The 17363-nt window shown below is 38.1% G+C and overlaps 1 long non-coding RNA gene across 1 annotated transcript in view; it reads left to right on the top strand.

Annotated features, from left to right (window-relative positions):
- LOC127492779 (uncharacterized) overlaps window positions 1-16740 on the top strand; it is a 101414-nt gene extending 84674 nt beyond the window's left edge. The window contains exon 3 of the long non-coding RNA XR_007922536.2: window positions 11443-16740. This is a non-coding gene — a long non-coding RNA (uncharacterized lncRNA). The remainder of the gene's footprint in view (window positions 1-11442) is intronic.
- The last annotated feature ends 623 nt before the right edge of the window (window positions 16741-17363 follow it).

Here is a 17363-nt window from a genome sequence, read left to right as displayed (position 1 = left end):
AAAGTTGGACAATTATAATCTTTGGACAATTGTCACAACAACTAATTGAATTCTTAATATCTCTTAATGAGGAGGTGTAAACTATAAACTCTATAAGTGAAGATAATATACTGTGCAACATATATGGAAGGAAAAATTTTTATTATTCTCAGATATTAGCCAGTTGGTGAGTAAATTTGCAAAGATAATATTGATAACTGTAATATTATGTAAGGATTAATGCTTTTTATCCTTAAATTTGTTTTATTATTTTTAGATTTGAATGTATGGTAATGAGTTAAAATGCACTAAAATATTTGCAAAGTTCTGAATAACAGTGAGTAACTTGTCAGAAATTTGAGTGTTGTGCAGTAACATTTATATGTACAATCCAGACATAAATAAAAGCCAAGTGCACATAATAGAGAAAAGAACCAAGGTGGTTTCTTACTCTGGCTGAGTAAGAAAGTAAAAGCAAGAGGAGAACAAGTCAACTTAGAATGCTTCTGATGTCTATATTCAAACACCTTGTAACATACACTTCATTTGGTCTGGCAGGGTAACCTTTCAAATATATGTATTTGAATCAATCATATTTTACACATGTACTTCAAAATTCTTCCTGTGGTAAGAATCAAAATAAAGACTTAATATTCACTGCAAAGTTATTCATCACAATGTGCTTTTAAGACACCCACAGTTTTGGAGTGGCCATTTGATGTAGTTGTTAGGATGCAGTTTGGGACACTCACAACCCATAATGAACTGCTCACATTCAATTTCTGCCTTCTTGTCTCAAGCAGTTGCATCCCTGCCCACTCACAAGTGAGCTCTGGGTTGTGTTCCTGTCTCCTAGGCATCAGAATTAACCAGCAGATGGGAGTTCTTGCTCTTGTTCTCTCTCTCAAATAAAATATTATAATAATGTGAAACTGTAACAATCTATGATTAGATATTTATTAGAAAAGTGTATTTCAGTCATTCAATGGAATACTTTATAACTATTGCAGTACTGCTTTAAACAAGTATATGCAAGTTAAAAAGATACATTTGGATCTTTAAATAGATAGAGCTCTAGTCTGTTAATTTCTTTACTGCACTACCAGTATCCAGTACAAACTGGCTTATTTTAGATAATTTAAATTTAATACTTAAGCAAAGAAAGCCAAAAAATCAGTATTATCCAATTTTTCACTTATTCAGAAATATTTTTGAGCTCTTAATATATTACATATGTATTAGCAATTATAGAAATTAATGAAATACCACATCAGCCTGGATTTCTCATTAAATGCCACAAAATGAACCAATTTAATAAATGTAACTATTATAGTAGTCTTTTTTATTATAATGAAATAGCTGAAACAGGCTCCTTACAAAGAAAAATAGTTTATTTGGGGGAATTGTTCTAGGGGATAAAGAAACACACATTATATATATATATATATATATATATATATGTATAGATAGATAGATTTCCATAATGTGTGTGTATATATATATATATATTTCTCTCTCTCTCTCTCTATCCCTCTCTTTCTTGCTTTCTCTCTCATTCTGTTTCTCCTCTCTCCCCACACCTTCTTATAAAGCTAGTAGAATTCATTAATGGGGGCTTTACCCTAATGACTTAATCTAATTGAATCACTTTCCATAGGTCCTTATTCCAAATGTCATAGATTAAGTTTCCACCCTCTTAATCACATTAACATAAAATGTTAAGATTAGTGTTCAGAAGGACAAATCACATTCAAACCCAAACAGCCATGCCAGTTGATAAATACTGAAAGGAATAAAAATGAAATAACTTATTGGATAGGCATTTCAGATAGGTAAAGCTTATTTTATTTTAAATAATGTCAAATTAAACAAAAATAAATAATTAGAGAGAGAGAGAAATTCAAAAGAATAATGATATTTGGGAATACCAGAGCATTGCAGTGAGAACAGGTGTGTCATAAAAACAATGGACATATTTACAGAGATTGAGAAAAGGGAAAATTTTAAAAAGCAAAATGGGAATGACATAAAATATTTAAGCCAACATTCCTTGACCACAATGGTTAATAACACGAGTGTCATTAACCTGAGGTTGAACAGTTGATGGCAGGTGTTCTCAATGTGGGAGTTTTTTTATGAGCTTACGGTGGCTTCTCCGTAAGGTGGCAATTCTGCAGGGTCTTTATTGATAGTTACTATCAGGCAACTAAGTGTTCAAACCCTTTCTTTATAATCTACTGGTTTTCTTTGCTTCCTTTTGTGAGGGTTGACACAGGAAACTCTATTTTGTTCTGAAACTCCGACACTCCTTTTACAATAGATTGGTCAGGATAATCCCCCTTTGGTAAGGAAAATTTGAATAGCACCCTGAAAAATATGAAAAAAAAAAAGTGACTACAGAAATCTCCATAGAAAAAACTTTCCTTTTTGGATTTACTTGTCTTTTCTAAGTGTTTTGTGAATGAACATGTATCAGTTTTCAAAGAAATTTGAAGATACAAATGGGGCTAGCATTGTGGCCAGTGTGTTAGGTCACCACCTGCAATGCCAGCAATCTGTATGGGCACCAGCTAAAGTCCCAGGTGCTCCACTTCTGATCCAGCTCCCTCCTAATAGCCTGGGAAAAAGCAGCAGAAGATGGCCCAATTGTTTGGGCTCCTGCCACACACGTGGGAGGCCCAGATGAAGCTCCTGGCTCCTGGTTTTTTCTCTTCCTCTCTCTCTTTCTCTCTTTCTCTCTCTCTCAAATAAATAAATTTTTAAAAACAATAAAAGATACAGTTAATTTACTTCATATAGAATGCAATACGGTCACAATTCCTTAGTCTAGCATTTAATGGCCTCTATAATTTACTTTAAGCTCTCTTCACCTCTTGCCATATTGAAAAATCCTCAAACATGTTTTATAATTTCAAAATTTTGCTTTTTCTATTCATTTGCTCGAGTGGACTGTCCTATATTTGTTTAAGGACCTAGCAAAAATGAAACCTTTGAATAAAAGTCACTATGGCTTGAATGGCTCTGCCATCCTGAAGTTCAGATTTAGTTCCCATTGTGAAATGTTGAGAAGTGATACAAATTGGCATCGTTACAAAGTAGTTGGACCCTGAGGACTCTGCCTTCATGAATAGATTAATCTACTCATGGATTAATGCATTAGTGGATAATGTGCTATTGCAAAGTAGCTTTGACATGAAAGTAAGCTCTGTCTGTCCTGACTGCTCTGTCTCACCATGTGATACCCTGTAGAGCCCTGTGGCCCTGCAGTCCCTATGGGCAACAAGGTTATTGTCACATACAGCTCCTTGACCTTGAACTTCCCAGATTCCAGAATCATAGAAAATAATTTATTTTCTTTGTAAAGTACCCATTCTGTAGTATTCAATTAAAGCTACAGAAAGCAGACTAAAATACAAATAAAACTTTTCTCCTCTAAATTTAAATATTTTTCTGTTCTACCATTTGTTTTTTGTGCCATAATTATTTCTGTATGTGTTCATTCATTTCTTTCTCACTTCAAACTACTTAAGAATAGATGACTTGTCTATGACATCATTATTCTCTGTGTAACAACTAAAAAGAAATTACAGTTGTTTTATATTCAAAAAATTGTAGAATATCAGCTAATTTACAAATGTTCATAATTTTAATTATAACCTGTTTGCATATAACATTTTTCAAATACTATATATATCCTTTTGTAAGAATTATGGTTACTGTGGCTGGCGCCGCGGCTCACTTGGCTAATCCTCCGCCTTGCGGCGCCAGCACAACGGGTTCTAGTCCTGGTCGGGGCGCCAGATTCTGTCCCGGTTGCCCCTCTTCCAGGCCAGCTCTCTGCTGTGGCCAGGGAGTGCAGTGGAGGATGGCCCAAGTACTTGGGCCCTGCACCCCATGGGAGACCAGGATAAGTACCTGGCTCCTGCCATCGGATCAGCGCGGTGCACTGGCTGCAGCACGCCGGCCGCGGCGGCCATTGGAGGGTGAACCAATGGCAAAGGAAGACCTTTCTCTCTGTCTCTCTCTCTCACTGTCCACTCTTGCCTGTCAAAAAAAAAAAAAAAAAAAGAATTATGGTTACTGACTGTTAATAAGTATATTTTACAGAATTTAATAATACCTTCTTTTGAAATAGTTAATAAAATCATTACTACTATTTCTCTTCCACTTTATTTTTTAATTTTTTAAATATGCATTTTATTTCATCAGGAGGCAGAGTGACAGAGTGATGGGAAGAAATAAAAAGGCCGGTGCCGCGGCTCACTAGGCTAACCCTCCACCTGCGGCACCGGTACTCCGGGTTCTAGTCTCTGTTGGTGCGCCGGTTCTGTCCCGGTTGCTCCTCTTCCATTCCAGCTCTCTGCTTCAGCCCAGGAAGGCAGTGGAGGATGGCCCAAGTGCTTGGGCCCCTGCACCCGCGTGGGAGACCCGGAGGAAACTCCTGGCTCCTGGCTTCAGATCGGTGCAGCTCCGGATGTTGCAGCCAACTGGGAAGTGAATAAACGGATTTAAGACCTCTCTCTCTCTCTCTCTCTCTCTCTCTGTGTGTGTGTGTGTGTGTTTGTGTAACTCTGACTTTCAAATAAATAAAATAAATCTTTAAAAAAAGAGAGAGACACAATTGTTAAGAATAACTTTCTAACTAAGGACAAGTTTGAAAGCTTTGAGATGAATGAAATTTTTCCTTCATCCTCTCCAATATCCTAGATGCAATTGTAACTTGGAAGTGTGATTTGGTTTTGTAAATTCATTCCTACTTGTAAACCATTCTAGTGATTAATTTTTAAAAAAATATTTATTTATTTATTTGAAAGGCAGAGTTATAGAGAGGCAGAGGCAGTTTGCTGGTTCACTGATGAAATTGCCAGAGCTGAGTCAATCTGAAGCCAGGAGCCAGGAGCTTCTTCCTGGTCCCCGACACAGATGCAGGGACCCAAGGACTTGGACCATCTTCTCTTGCTTTGCAGGCCATAGCAGAAAGCTGGATTGGATGTATAGTAGCTGGGAATTGAACTGGTGCCCATATGGGATGCAGGCACTACAGGCTGCGGTTCTACCCACTACGGCACAATGCCAGTCGCAGATGATTCAGTTCTTTCATCACTAATATATATTGTTTTTCTTAACTTTACAGTGAATTTTAGAAAAGCATGACTGTAAAGATGCCTATTTCTCAGATTATCAAAATAGAAATAAATTAATAAAAATGAAGAAATTTGTTTTTATTGGGAAATATCTCGACTCAGATACATATGAAAGAGGAAAGTCTTCAATATAAATTATGAAACATGAATGTGAATTGCATTTGTAATAACTTGCAAGAGAAGTATTGATTGGCCCCAGTACTGTGGCACAAGTTAAGCTGTGGCAGGGATTATCATCATCCCATTTCAGAGCACCAGTTCAAGTTCCAGCTGCCCCATTTCTGATCCATTTCCCTGCTAAAGCACCTGGAAAGGCAGTAGAAGATGGCCCAAGTATTTGTGGCACTACCACTAATCTGGGACACCTCATGGAGTTACTGGCTCCTGCATTCAAATAAAAATTTTATATAGTTTTATTTAAAGAAATAAATGTAAGTTTTTTTAAGATTTATAAGTGTATTTGAAAGGCAGAGTTACAGAGAAAGAGAGAGACAGAGAGTCATCTTCCAACTGCTGGTTCATTCCTCCAAATGGCCCCAATGGCCAAGACCCAGCAAAGCCACATGGTTTGTCACATGGATGGTAGGGGCCCAAGCACTTGGGGCATCCTCTGCTGTCTTCCTAGACACATTCCAGGGAGCTGGATAGGAAGTGGAACAGCCAGGACTCAAACTGGTACTCCTATGGGATACCGGTGTTACAAGTGGCAGCCTAACCTGCTACACCACAGTGCCAGCCCCAATAAATGTAAATCTTTTAATAAACACAGAAAATGAAGAATTGATTATAAGTCAGGAAATTCATGTGACAGCTTTCAGACTGAGCAGATCAAGGAAGGAATTATATGAACCACAGCTGGAGGGCCACTCTTCCATCTTAAACAACTTCCTAGGCCTGGCTCAAAACACTTTAATCCTAGGCGGCACTGCGGCTCACTAGGCTAATCCTCCGCCTGCGGCACCGGCACACCGGATTCTAGTCCCGGTTGGGTTCTAGTCCTGGTCAGGGTGCCGGATTCTGTCACTGTTGCTCCTCTTCCAGTCCAGCTCTCTGCTGTGACCCGGGAGTGCAGAGGAGGATGGCCCAAGTGCTTGGGCACCTGCACCCGTGTGGGAGACCAGGAGGAAGCACCTGGCTCCTAGCTTCGGATTGGTGCAGTACGCCAGCCACGACGCGCCAGCTATAGTGGCCATTGGGGGGGTGAACCAACGGAAAAGGAAGACCTTTCTCTCTGTCCCTCTCTCTCTCACTATCTAACTCTACCTGTCAAAAATAAATAAATAAAAACATCTTAATCCCCTGTCACTGTCATCCTTTACATCTAAAAACAGAATATGTCCCCCTGCATGCATGTGATCATTTGCCCTGGAAAATGCACAATTACAGTATATATAAAGAATTTTTCTAAGGCAGTGATGAGGATCTGAAGAAACACAGGGTAGTGGAATGCCTGGACTGTTAAAATGTTTCCTCTTTTATGTATTAAGATAGAGGAACTCAGAATATAACATTTCCAATAAACTAATTTTATATTGGCTTAGAGACTGAAAATAAATTGGGAAATCTAATAATTGATTTTTATTCAGAAATTGAGAGTGCTTATGTGGCAAAACCCATCAAAGTTTACAAAGCAACAAACAGCCATGGAAAGCTACAAACTACAATATAAAAAAAATCTGCCACAATATAGGCAGATAACTTTCAAAGACACATACCAGGTTCTTTTAATGCGTTATGTCATCTGGCCCTTGCAATCTCACAGCAAGATACGGAGCAGTATTATTACCCCCACAGATATACACACTGAGGAATCGAAGACCTCCTTGAGGTGTTTGTCAAATCCATGTTCTTAACCTGTCACACTGGGCACTGCCTCCCCATCAGGATGAGTGATCCTTGCCAATCTTTGTTGATGCAGCAGTATGCAGTGTGTTATTTTTCAAGTCCAAGAGCCTCGCTGAAAAAAATGCTTTTGAAAATAAATTCTTTATTATTTTTTGACTGTGAAAATAGCTTTATTCACTCCATGAAAGAATGTAATGATCAAATGACAATATCACCATAAACTTTAATCTAGTGACAAATTCAAAGGAAAAAAACAATAAAACTCAATGAACAATGATGCATATTTGTCTATACATGAGTGAATCTTGCCTACTTCAGAGCATAAGCTATTTTCAGAATGCAGAGACCATTGTTTATATTACTAACAATAAAGAGGCCAATGCCAAATCTTAGTGATTCGTTTGATAAGGGATGTTTATTATATAGAGCCTTCTATGATTTTATTTTGTTAATTGGATGAAAGTTATTTTACGATTTAAATATTCTGAATTTTGCAAATTGAAGTTGCTTATTACTTTAGTCAAATTTGATGAACTGGTGTGCTAGTTTTTTTTTTTTAACTTTTATTTAATAAATATAAATTTCCAAAGTACAATTTTTGGACTATGGCAGCTTTTTCCCCCCATAACTTCCCTCCCACCTGCAACCCACCCATCTCCCACTCCCTCCCCCATCCTATTCACATCAAGATTCATTTTTAATTATCTTTATATACAAAAGATCAATTTAGTATATATTAAGTAAATATTTCAATAGTTTGCACCCACACAGAAACACAAAGTGTAAAGTACTGTTTGAGTACTAGTTATACCATTAATTCACATACTACAACACATTCAGGACAGAGATCCTACATGGGGAGTAAGTGCGCAGTGACTCTTGTTGTTGACTTAACAATTGACACTCTTTTTTATGACATCAGTAATCACCCGAGGCTCTTGTCATGAGCTGCCAAGGCTATGGAAGCCTCTTGAGTTTGCCAACTCTGATCTTATTTAGACAAGGCCATAGTCAAAGTGGAAGTTCTCTCCTCCCTTCAGAGAAAGGTACCTCCTTTTTTGATGGCTCGTTCTTTCCACTGGGATCTCACTCACAGAGATCTTTTATTTAGTTGTTGTTGTTGTTGTTTTTTTTTTTTTTTTTTTTTTTTTTTTTTGCCAGAGTGTCTTGGCTTTCAATGCCTAAAGTACTCTCATGGGCTTTTTAGCCAGATCTGAATGCCTTAAGGGCTGATTCTTAGGCCAGAGTGCAGTTTAGGATATCTGCCATTCTATGAGTCTGCTGTGTACCCCACTTCCCATGTTGGATCGTTCTCTCCCTTTTTTATTCTATCAGTTAATATTAGCAGACACTAGTCTTATTTATGTGATCCCTTTGACTCTTATACCTATCAGTATGATCAATTGTGAACTGAAATTGATCACTTGGACCAGTGAGATGGCATTGGTACATGCCACCTTGATGGGATTGAATTGGAATCCCCTGGCACGTTTCTAATTCTACCATTTGGGGCAAGTCCAATTGAGCATGTCCTGAACTGTACATCTCCTCCCTCTCTTATTCCCACTCTTATATTTAACAGGGATCACTTTTCAGTTAAATTTAAACAACTAAGAATAATTGTGTGTTAATTAAAGCGTTCAACCAATAATATTAACTAGAACAACAACAACAACAACAACAACAAAGCCACTAAAAGGAATAAAGTAGTAGGTTGTTCCTCGACAGTCAGGGCAAGGGTTGATCAAGTCATTGTTTTCCATAGTGTCCAGAAAATAAATTCTTGAGGTTGATGCTGTGGCATAGTGGGTAAGGCCACTGCCTGCAATGCCAGCATCCCATATGGATGCCAGTTCAAGTCCCAGCTGCTACACTTCCAATCCAGCTCTCTACTGTGGCCTGGGAAAGTGGTAGAAGATGGCCCAAGTGCTTGGGCTCCTGCACCCATGTGGGAAGAAGCTCCTGGCTTCTGGCTTTGGATCGGCACAGCTCCGACATTGCAGCCATCTGAGGAGTGAATCAGAGAATGGAAGACCTCTCTCTCTCTCTTTCTCTCCCTCTCTCTCTCCCTCTCTCTCTCCCTCTCCTTCTCCTATTCTGTCTCCTTCTCTGTAACTCTGCCTTTCAAATAAATAAAATAAACTTTAAAAAAAGAAAATAAATTATTTCCATACAAAACACATTTTTGTGTTATCCTGGTGTTAAATGTAACAAAATTATTGAGTTTATTTTCTTTTACAAATTTGTGTTCCATTATATTGTAAACTATAAAACTAAAAATCTTTTAGCCTTTAGGAAGTTCTCCAACAGGAAAAAAATACTTCTGAGGTATTTTTTCATATTGTTTATTGCTTTTTTAATTCAAAATGTTGTAATGTTTAAGCTATCATATTTTAAAATATGGTTACAGATTCAGAGTTGCATACAGTTTATTTGAATCACTAGCACAGTCAATAGAATTAAAAAAATTAATGAAATGATCTGGGTATATCATAAACCTATTCGAAGTTATAACAAGCATGGAAGTCATCAAGGATTCCTGCAAGACATATGACATCATAGTTCATGTTATACCCTGTCAGACTAGCAATTTAATTTATAAAGCAGTAGAAGCCAATCAAAAATTCAAAAAGTATTAAGAGGTTTGAATCAGATTGATTTTGATATTGTAAGCTACACGGAGCTTGGGTGAGTTCAAAAACCTTATAAGCAACAATTACATTGAATTACCTCATGACAAGGGGTATGCAAAATCTCACCATGGGGAAGGGCACTGTGGAGCACAAGATTAAGCCATCTCTTGGGGTATCAGAGTGTCTTGGCTTGAGTCTCTCCATTACTCACCCCAGTTTCCTTCTAATGCACACCCAGGGAGACAGCAGATGAGGGCTCAAGTACTTGAGTTCTTGCCACCCGTGTGAGAGACCCAGATTGAGTTCCAGGCTCCTGGCTTTGCCCTAGTCCAGCCTCAGCTGACGCTGACATCTGGGGAGTAAACAATGGATGTAATCTCTCTCTCTTACTACTTTCTCTCTCTCAGTACTTCTCTCTCTCTCTCTCTCTCTGTAGCTCTGCAATTCAAATAAAAATAAATCAATAAACATTTTTTAAAAATCTATCAATATCACTTATAGGTAAAACATCAGAATTTTGTAAAAAAGTGCTTTTTTTAAAAAAATATTAGGATCATATAATGAAAAGCACAGTAAACGCAAGTAGTAGCTGTACTGTGCTGTTGGAAGAGGCTCATGGAAATACAAAACCCAAACACAAAAATATTACTTGGCATTCAGTAATATTTGAATGGCTTTTTGGAGGGTAGTGTTTTTCATGCAGTAGCCTATATAAATAAATAAATATATATATATATATATCACTTAAAAATTTAGCTTCAGTCATATTACACAAGTGTGTCTCATGTTTCTGCATTTTCTATTATGCTAGGTCTGCCATGACTGCATGGCATTCACTGATCACCGCCGTATTCCAGTTTCATCTACCATCCTCCACTCGGGATTCTTTTTTCTGTATTCTTATTACTGTTAGGCATCCTCCTGTCATTAGGATTAGGACCCAACAGACTGCACCAAGACTTATTTGTGGTTATTTCATGCTGTTACCCTTGCTTGTAATGTCTTCTTCCTCCTACACAAATTCCACTTAATGACTCAAGGTCCAGTAAATATTTAGTAATTACTTGACCTTGACAAAGCTTTGTGTAAGTAGATTGTTAAAAGTCTGCACTTGTGATCAATTCTGTTTTCAGGGGGGTCCCTGGGAAGTGCCTTTCAAATTGAATTCCAGATCCGAAGCTCTGAAGAAATCCTCAGGGACCAAGGTGAGAAGCAGGATTTGAAATGGAGAGAAAGTAACATAGCACAATTTGAATATGATATTTTCCTCTTAGCATGACCTTGAAGGCCAAATTTCACTGAAAAAAGTGTTCCAAAGACACAGCATTTGAAAAATCACCATTTTAACAATAAATTCTTTTTTGTACATAATGTGAATAAATAATATATGTGATTCAAAGTATATACCTATATTTCATTTACAAAATTAAAACAAAACAATTAAAATATTATGCAAAAAATGGCAAACACAATGAAGCATTTTTTAAATGTGGGACTACATTTAATTCAGTTCCTAAGTACATATTGAGTTTCAAGCTAATGCATTTTGTAACAAAATAACACTTTCATATGTCTACAGTCACTTTTCTATTGTTAGTATATTTATTTTCTTCCCTGTATTATTCTTACTGTGACTATTATGCACAAATCTTTGAAAATAGACTCTCTAAACATTTTAATATTGCAACCCTAGTCAGTTTGTAAATAAATAAAGGCAGCTATAACTATTTTATACCTTTTTTACTACTAATTGTATTTTTGACTAGTATTAGGAAATGCATTGCATTTTGCAAAAAAAAAAAAAAAACAATTATTAACAAAAGTTGTTTTCTTTTTTTTAGGGGGAGCTGTATCAGAAGTGGAGCAGCCAGGACACCAAGTGGAGCCCAAACGGGATGCCATCTCAGTTGGCAGCTTTTACCCGCTATGCCACAATGCCAGCTCCCCAAAATTTCATATTTTTAAATAGCTTTATGGAAAATTCTGCTGATAACATTAGCCTTTAATTTTATGAAAATAATGGAAAGTGATATTATTATGTATGATTCTACTATGATGGTTGCTTTTTTTCCCTAACAGATACAAGATTTGTTCATTTCTGAAGAGATGAAAACGGAACATGCTCCATGGAGGTACCCAAGAAGAAGTTTCTCAATTACATTGTCAACATTTTCTACCTTCAATAAATTTTTAGTTCCATCCTTTGGTGGCAACAGGGGAAACAATTCATTCTGCAGAGGCAGTGACTCTTATTTTATGTTCCTGACCCATTTTTGTGCCAAGCCAATCTTCAGTTCCACTGAATACAAATTTAAGCATCAAGTTCAAAAACAATTTTGACATAGAAGTAATTCCATTATAAAAGAAAAATTTTAAATATTAGAAGAAATCAAGAAGAAATTTTTCAAGAAAAGGAAAAGGAGCACAGGTTACATGGACAAGGTGAACAGGTGATGGGGAGCTGGTTGCTCAGAATCACAATGGAAGCTCCTGGGAAAAGCCAGATAGCACAGGTAGTAGCATCTGCTTGTTAGACGACAAGGGGAACAGATTTAATTTGTTGTTGTTATTGTGTTGTTGTTTAAGGTTTTATTTATTTATTTGGGAGGTAGAGTTACAGTGAGAGGGAGAGACAGAAAGAAAGGTGTTCCTTCCACTGGTTCACTCTCCAAATGGCCGCAATGGCCAGAGCTATTCTGGTCTGAAGCCAGGAGCAAGGCACTTCTTCCTGGTCTCCCATGTAGGTGCAGGGGCCCAAGGACTTGGGACATCTTCCTCTGCTTTCCCAGGCCATAGTAGAGAGCTGGTTTGGAAGTGGAGCAGCCAGGACTAGAACCAGCGCCCATATGGGATGCTGGTGCCACAGGTGGAGGATTAACCTGTGCCACCCCGCCAGCCCCCATATTTAATTTGAAAGTGAAGTCAATCCTATGTTCCCAGTAAAAGAAAAAAATCTTATTTTTCCAAAGATCTAGCTGCTAAATTAAATAACTCATTCTTGAGAACTGTGATAGGAACCCTCACTTGATGGTCATAGTAAGAAAGAACTAACGTTCTCTTTTTTGTTTAAAAACACACATTCAAGAAGATTAGTGTGTCTGGGAAGATAACTGAAAGCTATGTGTGAGACTCAGATAGTGAGACTAGCTTCCTAGTCTACTCCATCAACCAGCTCACAGGGCATGGGATTCATACTGGGGCCTCAGCAAAATACACAGTTAACAGTGTGTCTTTTATTATGACTTATGCATATTCACACAGTAAATATTAAGTCTACAAGATGTATGAGGTCTGGATAGAGTGCAGATATCAGATACCCACAATGGAAATGATGTTCAACGTAACTATAAGGAGATTTTGCAAAGTATTTAAGTCCCTGTAGTGATTGGAAGAAAGGAGTGATCAAACACTATAAAGAAGATTCAATAACAACTATGATTAAAAAATTGTCATCAAAAACAGAAATTCTGGGGTTAGAGTTGTGGAACAGTGGGTTAAATTGCCACTTGCAATGCCAGAATCAAGTCCCAGCTTCTAGGACCAATCTAACTTCTTAATGCACTGAGAAGGCAGCAGATGATGACCCAAGGACTTGACCCACTCCCCCATTGTGGGAGATCTGGAAGAAGTTCCTGGCTCCTACTTCAGCCTGGCCTAGCCTTAGCTTTTGCAGCAATTTGAGTAGTGAAGCAGTGGATAAAGGATGCCCCGCAGCCCATTTCTCCCTGTCTCTGTGGTTCTGGCTTTCAAATAAATAAATTTTTTAAATAGAAAAAATTCTTAAAAACAGCTTATTTTACCTTATCAGGAGAATATGAGGAGTCTTCAGAAAGTTAATAAAAATGTGCATTATGAAAAACTATACACGGATTTAAAAAATATACTATACCAAAATACATTTCTCTCTTAATTCCATTTTCCACAAACTCGTTGGACAATCATCATACTTGTTAACGTATTTTATAACAACCCCAAATTATTTATATTTATTGTCATTGCATAATTGGTGTGCTGTATGCAATCAGAGATAAACATTAAGAGAATGATTGCAGAGTTTGAATTCTGGAAGTGTTCTATTTATAGGCAGGGACCGATTATATTAACCTTTGTGTTACAGAAGTTAAGGGAAAAGTTCAGAGTTTTCTTTCTCTTCCTGAGAAACCACTGGAGCAATGTGTCCTTCACCATGATTAATTCCTAAGCTCTCACTAAAGGAATAAGTTTCCAATAAATACACATTTTAATTTTTTTAAAAATGTGTGAATATTATCTTTGAAAGTCTTTGTGAAAAATAGCTTCCTTAATATTTTTAAATGTAACATTTGCTATTCTTAGTTTTGGGAAAAGTTGGCCATGAAGCAATGGAGAAAAATGGTTTTTACTATCAATTCATTTTTCTGCCCACAATGGCTCTCTCCAGTGTAACTCTCTTTATGGTAGAGTGCAGTCACTGGGGTGGACTTCTCTTTGTCCAGAAAGCTCATCAAAAAATAATGAAATTCTTTTAGTGAGGGTAAATTAATTTTTTTGTTACTAGAGTTGTCAGGCTTTTGAGAGATGAAATGTCACATATTTTAAGGAAAAGCAATTAGTGGCCTTCCACGGAATTTTGAATTGTAAGGGGACTCTGAGACCATGATGGAAACATCTCATAAATGAAAATTTTTGATTTATCTTACAAAGAATTTACTTCATTGACACTTGAGAAAAGCCACTTCTTTGACAAGGAAACTATTCTCTTGAACCAAGTTAGCCTTATTTAGGTCCATTCCCAAGCAGATCTGTAATAGAAAGAGGAAAAAGGTAGTAATTCCAGAAAGTCAGCTAATTTGGTGTCATCACTGTGCAATTCTCTGAACTCTTCTGATTGATTACACATTTATGCTTCTCTGCAGCCTATGGCAAACCCATGCACTAAGTATGCCCATTTAGCATTGTACAAGATAATATGTAGGGAGCCGGCGCTGTGGTGTAGTGGGTAAAGCCACTGCCTGTAGTGCCGGCATCCCACACGGGTGCTAGTTCAATTCCTGGCAGCTCCACTTCCAATCCAGCTCTCTTCTATGGCCTGCAAAAGCAGTAGAAGATGGCCCAAGTGTTCGGGCCCCTGCACCCACGAGGGAGACATGGAAGTATCTCCAGGCTCCTGGCTTCGGATCGGCTCAGCTCTGGATGTTGCAGCCATTTGGGGGGTGAACCAATGGATGGAAGACTTTCTCTCTCTCTCTCTCTCTCTCTGCCTCTCTGTAACTCTGCCTTTCAAATAAATAAAGAAATCTTTAAACTAACAAAAAACAGATAATATGCAGTATTTAATGTTACCCAGCCTATGAGAAATAGAAAAGAATGAGCCAAAATAGGAGGAAATTTTTAATTGAATTTTTAGATTATTTATTTATTTATTGAAAGGCAGAGTGATGGGCGTGGGGGACAGAAGGAGAGAGAGAGAGAGAGAGAGAGAGAGAGAGCAATATTCCATCCAACAGTTCACTCCTCAATTGGCTACAACAGCCAATTCTGGGTGAAGCTGAAGCAGGAGCAGGAACTCCATCCACGTCTCTCATGGATGGCAGGAGCCCAAGCACTTGGATCATCTTCCTCTGCACTCCCAGGTGCATAAGTAGGAAACTGAATCAGAAGTGGAGCCGTTGGAACTCCAACCAGTCCTCCTATTTGGGATTTCAGTGCTGCAAGAATCAGCTTAATCCATTGTGCTACACGACAGCCCAGGATTGGAATTATTAATATTATTCCCCATGAGTGATAAGCATTTTATCATTTTGAGGTTAGAATTTAACCTTGTTCTGGGCATCTCAGATATAAATAATAAGCAGTACCTGAAAAAAAAAAAAAAGGTTTTGGCTGAATAGAGACAAGTTATCCTAGGCGGGGAGGGAATATTGCTGAACACTGATGTCTTAGAGTTGCTTTAGAAGAAATTGCGATAGAAATTGGTTATTAGTCAGGATTTCAAAGTCTGATTCAATACATTTGTCAGCATATCAGAATGTTGGGAAGGCAATATAACCCCAGAAGCAAAAGAAAGCTAAACTGAAATGAAATTCAAGTCCTAGCTCCCTTGGAACCAAACAATCAGTAATTAAAGTGAATATATTTTAAATTAATTTATTTTACACTAAAAGAGAATAAGCTTCATAAATTGAACAATCTCCAACGTCTATGGATTTAGATATGGAAGAGAATTTTCAATATTCATTAGCATCAATTTTAAACTTTATTTAGGGGGTGGTGTTGTGGTGCAACCAACTAGTCATTGCTTGTGATGCTGGCTTCCCAAAACCCAGAGTTGGCACTCGAGTCCCAGCTGCTCCACTTCCAATATAGTTTGCTGCTGATTTTACCTGGGAAAGCAGTGGATATTGGTGCAAGTACTTTGGCCCCTGTCACCCATGTGGGGTATCAAGATGGAGTTATAGGGGCTGGCGCTGAGGCTCATTTGGCTGATCCTCCACCTGCGGTGCTGGCATCCCATATGGGCACCGGGTTCTGGTCCAAGCTGCTCCTCTTGCAGTCCAGCTCTCTGCTGTGGCCTGGGAAGGGAGTGGAGGATGGCCCAAGTCCTTGGGCACCTGCACCTGCGTGGGAGACCAGGAGGAAGCACCTGGCTCCTGGCTTAGGATCAGCACAGCGCCGATCATAGTAGCCATTTTGGGGGTGAACCAACGGAAGGAAGACCTTTCTCTCTGTCTCTCTCTCTCTCACTGTCTAACTCCATCTGTCAAAAAATAAATAAATAAAAATAAAAAAAGACGGAGTTATAGGCTCTTGATTATAGCCAAGGCAAACCTCCGCTGTTAGAGGTCATTTGGGAAGTGAACCAATGGTTAGAAGATGTCTCTCTGTGTGTATGTGTGTGTGTAATCCTTCTTTAAAATACATAATTAAGCAAATCTTTTTTCAAAAAGAAAATTAAAAAATTATTTGGCCTTTTCTGGATTAGAATTTAACAACCGGGACTTGGAAATGTCACCACTGCATATACGCCAGGCTAGCTTCCACTTGAGTTTAAAATGCATTTCATGAGATAATTTAATTTTCATGCAGTACAGTATGTGCAAAGATGAAGTGACTTGGAAAGCTTTTCACTTGTAAGAAAGACCTCACAAAAAAGAAGTCATTATTAAAGAGCTAATGAATCATTCACTGGAAAGCCTCACTTACACAGAAAGTACAACGTCGCTTTGGACATTACCTTTTTCATTTAAAGCAGGAATTAATTGTAAAGCGAATCTCAAACATTGCCAGTAAGTTGTAAAGGAATGTGGTGTGATGCAGTTTACTGATACTTAAGACGGCCACAGAACAATTTTCACACCTCATTGCTAAACATAAATGAGAGGTAAAATGAAATCTGAGACATAGAATAGGAACTCTTTAGGCTCTTTGATCACTCATTATATGGATTCCCCACTTAGAATTTCACATTTGTTTCCCTGCTTTATGCACCAGAACTAAAAATGATTCAGTGGGCTGGCATTGTGGTTTAGCGGGCTAAGCCACCACATAGGCTGTCACAGAATCCCGTATCAGAGAACTTGTTTGTTGCCACTGCTCCATTTCCAAATTAGCTTCTTGTTAACATACCTAGGAAGGCAGCACAAGATGGCCTAAGTACTTGCACTCTTGCCACCCAGATGGGAGACCAGCATGGAGTTTTTGGTTACTGGCTTCAGCCTGGCCCAGCTCTGGGTGTTGCAGTAATTTGGGGAGAGAACCAATGGATGGAAGATTCTTTCTTTCT

Source organism: Oryctolagus cuniculus, chromosome 14, assembly GCF_964237555.1.
Source record: "Oryctolagus cuniculus chromosome 14, mOryCun1.1, whole genome shotgun sequence".
Lineage (NCBI taxonomy): Eukaryota > Metazoa > Chordata > Mammalia > Lagomorpha > Leporidae > Oryctolagus > Oryctolagus cuniculus.
The sequence above is the reverse complement of the archived record's forward strand: the minus strand, read 5'-3'. Positions and strand labels throughout refer to the sequence as shown.